The 9,616-nt window shown below is 41.0% G+C and overlaps 1 pseudogene; it reads left to right on the top strand.

Annotated features, from left to right (window-relative positions):
- Window positions 1-6,753: 6,753 nt before the first annotated feature.
- Window positions 6,754-6,874, top strand: LOC132619516 (5S ribosomal RNA; annotated as a pseudogene).
- Window positions 6,875-9,616: the final 2,742 nt, after the last annotated feature.

The raw sequence follows: 9,616 nt of genomic DNA, 5'->3' as shown, positions 1-9,616 counted from the left end.
TATCATCCCGTAAAGGAAAATGTTGTGGCTGATGCTCTTAGCCGTAGATCCATGGAAAGTTTGTGTGATGTACAACCAGAGAAAAGAGAAATGGCTCGTGAGCTCCAGCAGGTAGTTAGCCTAGGAGTTCGAGTAGTGGACTCAGGTAGCAGCGGAACTACCATTCAGAATTCAGCAGTCTTGTCGCTAGTAGTGGAAGTGAAAGAGAGAATACGAAGATCCCATGCTAATGCATTATAGAGATACACTCCCTCAGAAGGAGAAGTCATCATTTGAGATTGCAGGAGATGGAGTTCTCCGATGCCGAGGCAGATTATGTGTTCCTGATGTGGCAGGATTACACCACCAAATATTGAAAGAAGCTCATTACTCCCGTTATTCTGTCCACCCCGGAGCAACAAAAATGTACCATGATCTTAAATATATATATTGGTGGAAGGGGATGAAGAAGGATATACCGGAATTTGTAGCTCAATGTCCAAACTATCAACAAGTAAAAATCGAGCACCAAAAGTCGGGCGGATTGTTGTAGGCTATAGAAATTCCAACTTGGAAGTGGGAAGTAATTAACATGGACTTCATTTCAGGCTTGACCTGTTCTCGGCGCAAGTATGACTCTATATGGGTGATTGTGGATAGGCTCACGAAGTCAGCTCATTTCTTACCAGTCAGAACTACATATATGGCAGAAGATTATGCAAAGCTTTATGTTAAAGAGATAGTGCGACTCCATGGTGTTCCAGTATCGATTATCTCTGATAGAGGGACTCAGTTTACAGCTAATTTTTGGAAGTCCTTCTAAGAGGGTTTGGGGGCTCGAGTGAGCCTTAGCACGACATTTCACCCACAGACCGATGGACAAGCTGAACGTACTATTCAGACTCTTAAGGATATGTTACGGGCATGTATGTTGGATTTCAGAGGAAATTGGGATGATCACTTACCCCTTATTGAATTTGCTTATAATAATAGTTATCATTCTAGCATCCAAATGGCACCGTATGAGGTTTTATATGGGCGAAAGTGTAGATCCCCAATTGGGTGGTTTGAAGCAGGAGAGACTAAATTGATAGGGCCAGACTTGGTCCAGCAAGCCATACAAAAATTTAATCTCATACATGGTCGACTATTAGCAGCCCAAAGTCGTCAAAAGTCCTATGCGGATAATCTTCGAAGGGACTTAGAGTTCCAAGTTAAAGATTGGGTATTCTTAAAGGTGTCGCCGATGAAGGGCATTATAAGATTTGGCAAAAAGGGGAAGTTAAGTCCCCGATATAGTGGGCCTTATGAGATTGTGCGCAAGTTAGGCAAAGTGGCTTACAAGTTAGATCTACCTCCTAATCTGGAGTCAGTTCACCCAGTCTTTCATGTCTCGATGCTTCGTAAATGTGTTGGAGATCCTACTAGGATCGTGCCAGTAAATGATGTTCAAGTGACAAAAGAGTTGACTTATGAAGAGGTACCCATTTCCATATTAGATAGGCAAGTACGGAGGCTTAGAAACAAAGAAGTAGCCTCAGTTAAGGTTTTGTGGAGAAATAATAACCGAGAAGAAATGACATGGGAAGTGGAAGAAATTATGAAAACCAAGTACCCGCACTTATTTCAGCCCCCGGAAGGGGTCCAAGATGAGACATCAAGATCATAAGGTATGTATGTTTTCCTTTTTATGCATTTGGGTCGTGTGTGGCCAAACTCTATTGCTACTATGATGTGGCCCTGTGAGGCATTGTTATTATAGGTTGTTGTGACAGGATGATAGTGCCATATTATAGGGGAAACTCTAGCGAAATTTTTATAGAATCCCCGAGGACTTAACATTCGAGGACGAATGTTCTTAAGGGGGGAAGAATATTACACCTTGGAAAATTTTTCGTTGATGCACAGTGAATAGACTAACGAAGAGCACGAAGTATATGGTATTTAAATAAGTAAGGAATTACATTTGAGGACCCTAATTAAGATTTCAAAGACATTCGAGGTAGGGGGAGAAAGTTTGCCAAGAGAAGGCAAGGCACACGATATGTATCGAAAAGGATTTATGAGTAACAAGTTAATGATGATTTAATGATGCTTTGGGGAAGAGTTATAACTTCCCTTAGATCATTAATGATGTGATAAACAAGTGTCAAGAAGGTTCCATAAGGATTGGAGATCAAACGAGTCGACGAGAATGAGTTCGGAAGGACTGGGCAATATACGGCCCAACATACTGGCCGTATGTTTGGCCGTATAATCAGCCCAGATTATCACCCCTCACTGGACCAAAAGTACGACCAAACATACGGACAGTATAATTTATACGGACCGTATGTTGGTCCGTGAAATCTAAGCGGGATAGATTTTGTATTGTTAATAAGGGGTTGAAGTTTATTTCATTTCATTTCCCCTTCACTCCCCTTCTCTCTAGAACATTTCTCTACACTTCTCCCATAAGAATTCAAGGGATATTAGTGAATAAATTCATCAAACCAAGAGAATCAAGTGTAAGAAACCTATTACAGTTCATCCAAGACAAGGAATCCAAGTGAAGGTGAAACTAGGGTTTTGCTCAAGTGAAGTGTTTCCACCCAAGGTTCATTCCTACACCATCTAAGGTAATTTTTATGGTATTTTCATATTTTTTAAGGTATTGAGAAGTTGAAACACTTGGATTGTAGAAGTATATAGAAAATGGGCCATGAATGTGGGAGTAGTGTCATTTTTTAGTAATAGCTTGGATTGAGTCGTGATTCTTGATGTGTTGTGATTATGGTTATATTATAAATGATGTTAAGAGCATGGGATAGACATTGTATATGAATGAATGTAATCGTGTGCTATGACCATGGATATGGATGATTGGAAGTGAATTGAGAAGTAAGGATAATGTATGTGAATAAAGAGTATTGTTACGATATTGTGAATGTTATTATTGATGTTTGGGAGTTGATATATGATATGGAGGAAGTCGTATAAATAAAGGAGATACTGTCCAATTTTCTCTAGCTTTAGTCATGTATGCTAAGCTATCGATTTTCTAATGATAGTATAACTCTAATGAAGGTAGAAACGTGAGGATTGAAGGAGAACATGCAAGTGATAGAATAGTTGAACGGAAAGGTATGTAAGGCTAACCCTTCTTTCATAAGGCATGGTTCTTTGGCCTAATATCTAATCTTCTATGAGCCTATGATGTCCTCCAAATGATGCTATCTTCAAAAGCTACTAAGCTTATGATTCTCGATATGATACTATTGTACCAAAATTCCTCATATGATGAGTAATCCTCTAAGGACAGATGTAATGAACGACGATAGTAATGATGCTAAAGATGCTTATGAGCTTTTATGTATATGTGTCTATGTATGACTATTATGAAACCCCGAGCTTATAAGGCCGGGTAGAATATATATATATATATATTTCGCGCGCACCACTGCAGTTGGGTACGGATAACCCTGAGCCATGGTAGGTCCAGGTATGTATACTCACCGAGCCTTGCCATGGCCGGGTATGTGAAACACCGAACCTTCATGGTCGGGTATGCTATGTACATGATATGGACGTTATACGCGGGGCTGGCAGGCCAGGAAAATCCTCTGCGCGAGCGCGCAGAAGGGGTGACAGACAACCCAGCACGAACGCGCCACTACCCAGCGCGAACGCGCTGAGTACTTTTTTGGTCAGTGCAACCCGAGCATAAAACGTTATAAAAAGGGGTTACCCCCTTATTTCCTCATTCAAACATCCTCTAAGCCACCCTAAACTTTTGGAAATTTCCTCCAACTTTCACTTATCAAATTTTAACGCAAATCGAGTATAATCCCCGATTCTGGTCCATACAGCGTATAGTTGTGATTACAAAATCATATAGCGACGAGTCTTGGCTTAAGTTCAAGGTGGAAAGTGAAGATATTGTGGTTATAGAAGGAGTAAGCTATGAATCTCTCCCTATTAATATTGATTTTTGTTTATTTATGAAGATAAAAACTACTAAATAGTCGTATAACAAGTTGTTCAGTTGAGGAATTTGGAAAAACATCGTGTGGGATGTTTTATGGAGCATAATGGTGTTGGTAATGATGTTGTTGATGTTTGTATTATTGTTGTTGTTGGTTGCTGAATAGTGATTTCGGGCTAGGCATATAAACAGGGGAGATGCTGCCCGAATTTCAGCAGATTCTAAATGGAATTAAATTAAGGATTTGAGATGGGCGTATGACTTTGAGCCTAACAATAGTATGAATGGTTTATATGTAGATTTACGAGCTTGAAAGGATAAACGTTGAATAGCCAAGGAGATCGAAAGGTATGTTAAGGCTAGTCCCTTTCTTTCTAAAGGCATGATTCCTATGTTACGACTCCATACATGTCTTCCATAACATCCTTGTTCACGAAAATCTTGAAGTTCATGATTCTCAAGGTTTTTATGATATAAAAGACGAGATGTTTTCTATGACGACCACGATGACAATGATGACTTCTTTCTTGTGAATCAATACTTGTCTTCCATAATGTCCTTATTTCCAAAAGCTAAAGATTCATGATTATTAAAGTTTCTAATGACGCTAAAGAAGATTATGTTTTCATGATGAAAATGGCGATGATGATGATAATCCCATTCTTAGAGTTTCAAAGTTTATGATTTTAAATTCTATGATGAGATTGTTGAAATTATTTCACGATTTCCTTGATTTTATTCATTGTTGTTGATCTCACCTTATAATCATTGTTCCTTCAAGGTGAGGTAAAGCGATGATGATTGTTCCATAAGACAATCGGAGGTTACCGATCTTACGTCACTCTGATAAAGTGGTAATTTTTATTAGGTCTCCCATGCATGCTTCTTATATTATGTATGTATATGATATATGTATATATATGTATATATGGGACATCGGAAAAGGGCGAGGCGTTATATATTCATAGCCACCTGATTAGTTGGTATATTATGACATCGTCCCAGACGCGGGATGCCCGAACGCGAGATATATGGGTATGGATCAGGCTGCACGTTCGGCAGCAATATGATATATATATGGATCGAGCTGCACGTTCCGCCGTAACATAATATATTTATGGATTGGGCTGCACGTTCCACAACACTATTATGATATATGTACATGAGAAATGTTTTCTTTTGAAAGCTAAGCATGCATGATATCTGCCTTATGAGGCAATCAGATGTACAGGTTATCTCTTTATCTCATGTTATGTTCCATACTTCATGTTATGTTATTATTCATGCCTTACATTCTCAGTACACTACTCGTACTGACGTCCTTTGTTGTGGATGCTGCGTTCATGCTCGCAGAACCAGATAGCCAGCCAGACAGACAATCCATACCAGTAAGATCTCTCCTCAGCCACAGTCGGTGCATTCCATTGGTCCGGAGCTGCAGCCCTTTCTTGGTATGCTATTTTGCTGTGTAGATATGTGGGTATGGCAGGGCCTTGTCTTATCTTTTCTACAGTTTATACCCCATAGAGGTCCTTAGAAAGTTGTGTATAGTGGGAACGTCATGTAGTTTTGTGGCCCCTTATGAGTTGTTGAGGTAGAGTTTATTGTATAAATATTTACAGCAGATGCCATAATTCAGATATAATTTAGAAATGGGCCGCCAGGTTATTCAGCATATGGCAAGTGCGAGTTTAGGGGTGCTTGGTCAGAAGTGGTCGGGCCTCGTCACGGCCCCTTGGTTTGGGTTGTGACAAACTAGTATCAGAGCAATTCGTCCTAGGGTTATCTACAGACGGTGTCCAGTAGAGTCCTGTTTATGGGTATGAAGCCGGCCACACTTATAAACAGGAGGTTGCGGGGAATTTAGGAATCATTGACCTTCCTTTCTATCTTAGATCGTGCGTTAGAGCCAGAGTCTAGGAAAGATTATTTCTGATTCTCTTTTCCCTTTGGTAGGTGCAGTTTGATAAGCGATGAAGAGATCAACTTAAGATAGAGGGGGTGCCAGGAAGGTCCCCAGGGTGGATTTGGGACCCCATATCCCAGGACCGAGTAGGAGGAGTCCCAGCAGACCTTGCCGAGGACATTGAGGCAATCCCCCCAGCGTTCCTGACTTCCATATAGGAGGACCCGTCGAAAGATAGTTACGAGACGGACCCGTCTGAGGGTTTGTATAAGACGTCAGTGGAGGAGGCTTCCGAGGCTGTACCAGAATTGACCCCTCCAGCTTCGCCTATGGTGGAGCACTATGTTAGGGAAGCTACGCCTGTAAGTGTTACCGATTATTATAGTCCTTTATCTTGGCCTTCGGTAAATCAAGAGTTGTTGGGATATTTGTACCCCTCGGATTCGGATGAGACAGATGAGGAGGGCCAGACCAGCAAATGGTGGAAGGACGATGAGGAGGATACTTCACTTTACAGCCCTCCAGACCAAGAGCAGGACAGGTCGGCTATAGGTATATGAGTCTTTTATTGAAATTCTTATGTGTGTGTACAATTATTTCAGGATATCATTATTAGTTGATAAATGGGAGTTCTAAAGGAAGCGATAACAAAAGTACCTATAGGTAACTGCGACTAAGATGTTTTTGGCCACCACTAGGAATTTTAAAATTTGGAATGAAAGATAGTCGTGTGTGTTGATTGATGGTTGTTATTGGGAGTTCCGAAGGCTAAACAAGAATTTGCTCGGTTAGGAGAGTAAGGGACCTTTCCAATCGGGAGGGAGATGCATTACAGGAATTTTGTTGGGATTCTCTAGAACTTTAACTTGTTTTAGGTCATGTGATAAAGGCCACGCAGCAGGACGGATGCGATCATACCAGCACTAACGCACCAGATCCTATCAGAACTCTGAAGTTAAGCGTGCTTGGGCGAGAGTATTACTAGGATGGGTGACCCCCTGGGAAGTGTCTTAAGAAGTCCTCCAGATTCAGACACGAGAGAAGGATGAGGAACTAGAATGGCTTGAGGGAAATTAGAAGCGTGTAAAACTCACGGTTGGAAATTCTAAATGATTGCGAGGGATAAGGTGGACCAGCTTGGAAAAGAGAGAGAAGACGTATTACAGCTACAGAATTAGGACGAGTTTAAAACAGTATTGTGGATACTTCGTGAGTAAGGTGTTAGGAGAGGTATATATGATATTTTATGTGTGGTCAATCAATATGCGTGCCCCAATAATCGACGTTGCGATGTGTTAAAGGTACTGATCGAACAGGGTATTGAAGTTCAAGTGGCAAGTGCTACAGGGCAAGGTGACATTAGTTTCTCTAAAGATTAGAGCTGGATAAGCCTGATGCAATAACCCAAGGGAAAAGAAGAAAATGGGTATACAAGAGTAAGAAGATTAGGATGCCCTAAGAAAAAGAGGAGTGTGAGCAAGAGAAGTATGTTGTTAACGAGGGCCAAGTAAAGCTTCTGAGAGAAAGAGAGAGTTTAGGACGACAGTAGAGGTAGAGGACCATTCAGACGAAAGTAAGAATACGGAAAGAATAGAGTATGATAGTGTGTAACGAAAGGACGAATGTATAGGGCCGAAAATAGATTTTGATAAGTGGGACTGAAGAACAGTAGCAATGAATAGGCATGTGAATTGGGAAAGAATAAGCAGGTTTTGCGGGGATGCTAAGGGTTTCTGACTTTGACGAGCGTCCCAAGATGTGAATTCATAGTCATAATAGCACGCCGCAATTACCTCGGAAACGAAGAAGCCCTTCCCAAAAGATGAATTCGAGATAGAACGAATTTACACTTCTGAAAGGATATTCTACAAACTCCAAGACCAATGTTATAAAATGAAAAGTGGAGAAGAGCGTTTAGGTATAAAGGAACTCAAAACCCCTGAGGACGAAAGTAAGAAGGGTACACTAAAGGGTTGGTTGAAGGAAGTTGAGCAATCATCAAGGACAAGAGAGAGGATAGTGAGTTAACAAAGCTGACCAGGAGGCAATATATTAACAACATGAGATAAGAACCGCTGTAAAGAGTATAGAGATTCGATCATGAGGGAAATAATGATACACGGGGAATATTTATAAACATGAACTAGCCGTAGCGGCAAAAAGAAAGATGAAGGCTTGACCAAACGAAGATGGGAAAAAGTGTACTTTGCAAGGATTTCATGATAAGAACAAGAAGCGGCAGGACACGGGAAGAGCTACGAAGCATAGCTGTGATGCAGACAAGTAGTTAAGGAGAGTTACGGGACAAATGAGTGAAGAAAATGAAAAGATGAGTCGTGGGAATGGACGGTGTGGAATATTAACCTTTAATGGTAATATAGACATAAATCGGAATTGGGAACCCAGAGCAAGAATAATTTCAAGGGTGTTAAAAAGATGGTAGTGGAAAATGACTGTGGTTGAAGGATCGAGGTATAATTGGACACTCCATAAAGGGGCTTAATGAATTCCGCCATCCTCATTAATCCATTAGCCCAGGGAATTACCAGTCATAAGAGGTAGAAGTTGAAAGATAATAAAGGAGACACCTCCCTTGGATCGTGTCACGCCCTGACTTTACTAAGGTGTGATGGGCACCCGACCCCATGTTCGGAGCATAGCGAACCCGCTGACTCTTATTACATATATAACCCTTTGAACCCCTAAGCCAAGCATACATAATAAAATTTCTGAAATATTCATTTTGTTGCTTTCAAATCAAATAAAATCTGTAACTGTGTAAAACTTGTATCAAAATACAAACTGACTCCCGGAACCCACAACTCTGTCTGCAAAGTCTCTAACTCCAAACAAACGTCATAACATAGTACGCTGACTCGGCTACACTCCAGGGTCAAATGGAGCTCGCCAACTTCGCAGGAACATCTTCTATAATAGCCTTGCTCATCTGGGTGTACCTGCGCGGCATGAAACGCAGCCCCCGAAGAAGAGGGGTCAGTACGAGCAATGTACTGAGTATGTAAGGCATGAACGACAATACAAGGATAGGTACTAGTGGAGATAATCACAAGGGAGTCATATGGCATCTCGTAGGGAACATATCATGTCATATCATATCGTGTCATGTCATACTGTATCATATCATGTCATATCATAGCATATCATGTCGTATCATATCATATCATGTCATATCGTGTCATATCATATTTAGTCGTATCATATCATATCATGTCATATCATGGGAATCATATAGTGTATCATAGGCCGATTGAAATACATGTACATATGAATGCCACTTAGGGCGGAAACCATGCATGCTTATTGGGTCATATCATATCATAGCACCGAAAAATTCGGCTCGCCCACATAGCGCCGAAATATGTCGGCTCGCCCATATATCCCGCGTCCGGGCATCCCGCGTCCGGGATGATAATGCCAGCTGACCAGGTGCCGATGAAACATGTGTCCCTTCCCCATACCCCCATATACATGTATCCCTTCCCCCCTCCCATATACATATATAGCATGCATGAGAGCCCAAGGAAAGTCATGTATCTATCGGAGTGACGTAAGGTCGGTAACCTCCGATTGTATTATGGAATCATCATGGTCGTCATGTCCCGCCTTGAAGGAACGATTATAAGGCGAGACTATCAATGAAGAACATCATCTCGAGAAAACATAAAACAGGATCATAACATATTACTTCGTGTACTTTAAAACCTTCAAAGTAGTCATTATCCAAAAGTAGCTTAACATTTCATATC

The sequence above is a fragment of the Lycium barbarum genome, chromosome 1 (genome assembly GCF_019175385.1).
Source record: "Lycium barbarum isolate Lr01 chromosome 1, ASM1917538v2, whole genome shotgun sequence".
Taxonomy (NCBI): Eukaryota; Viridiplantae; Streptophyta; class Magnoliopsida; order Solanales; family Solanaceae; genus Lycium; species Lycium barbarum.
This window is presented reverse-complemented; position numbering and strand designations above follow the sequence as displayed.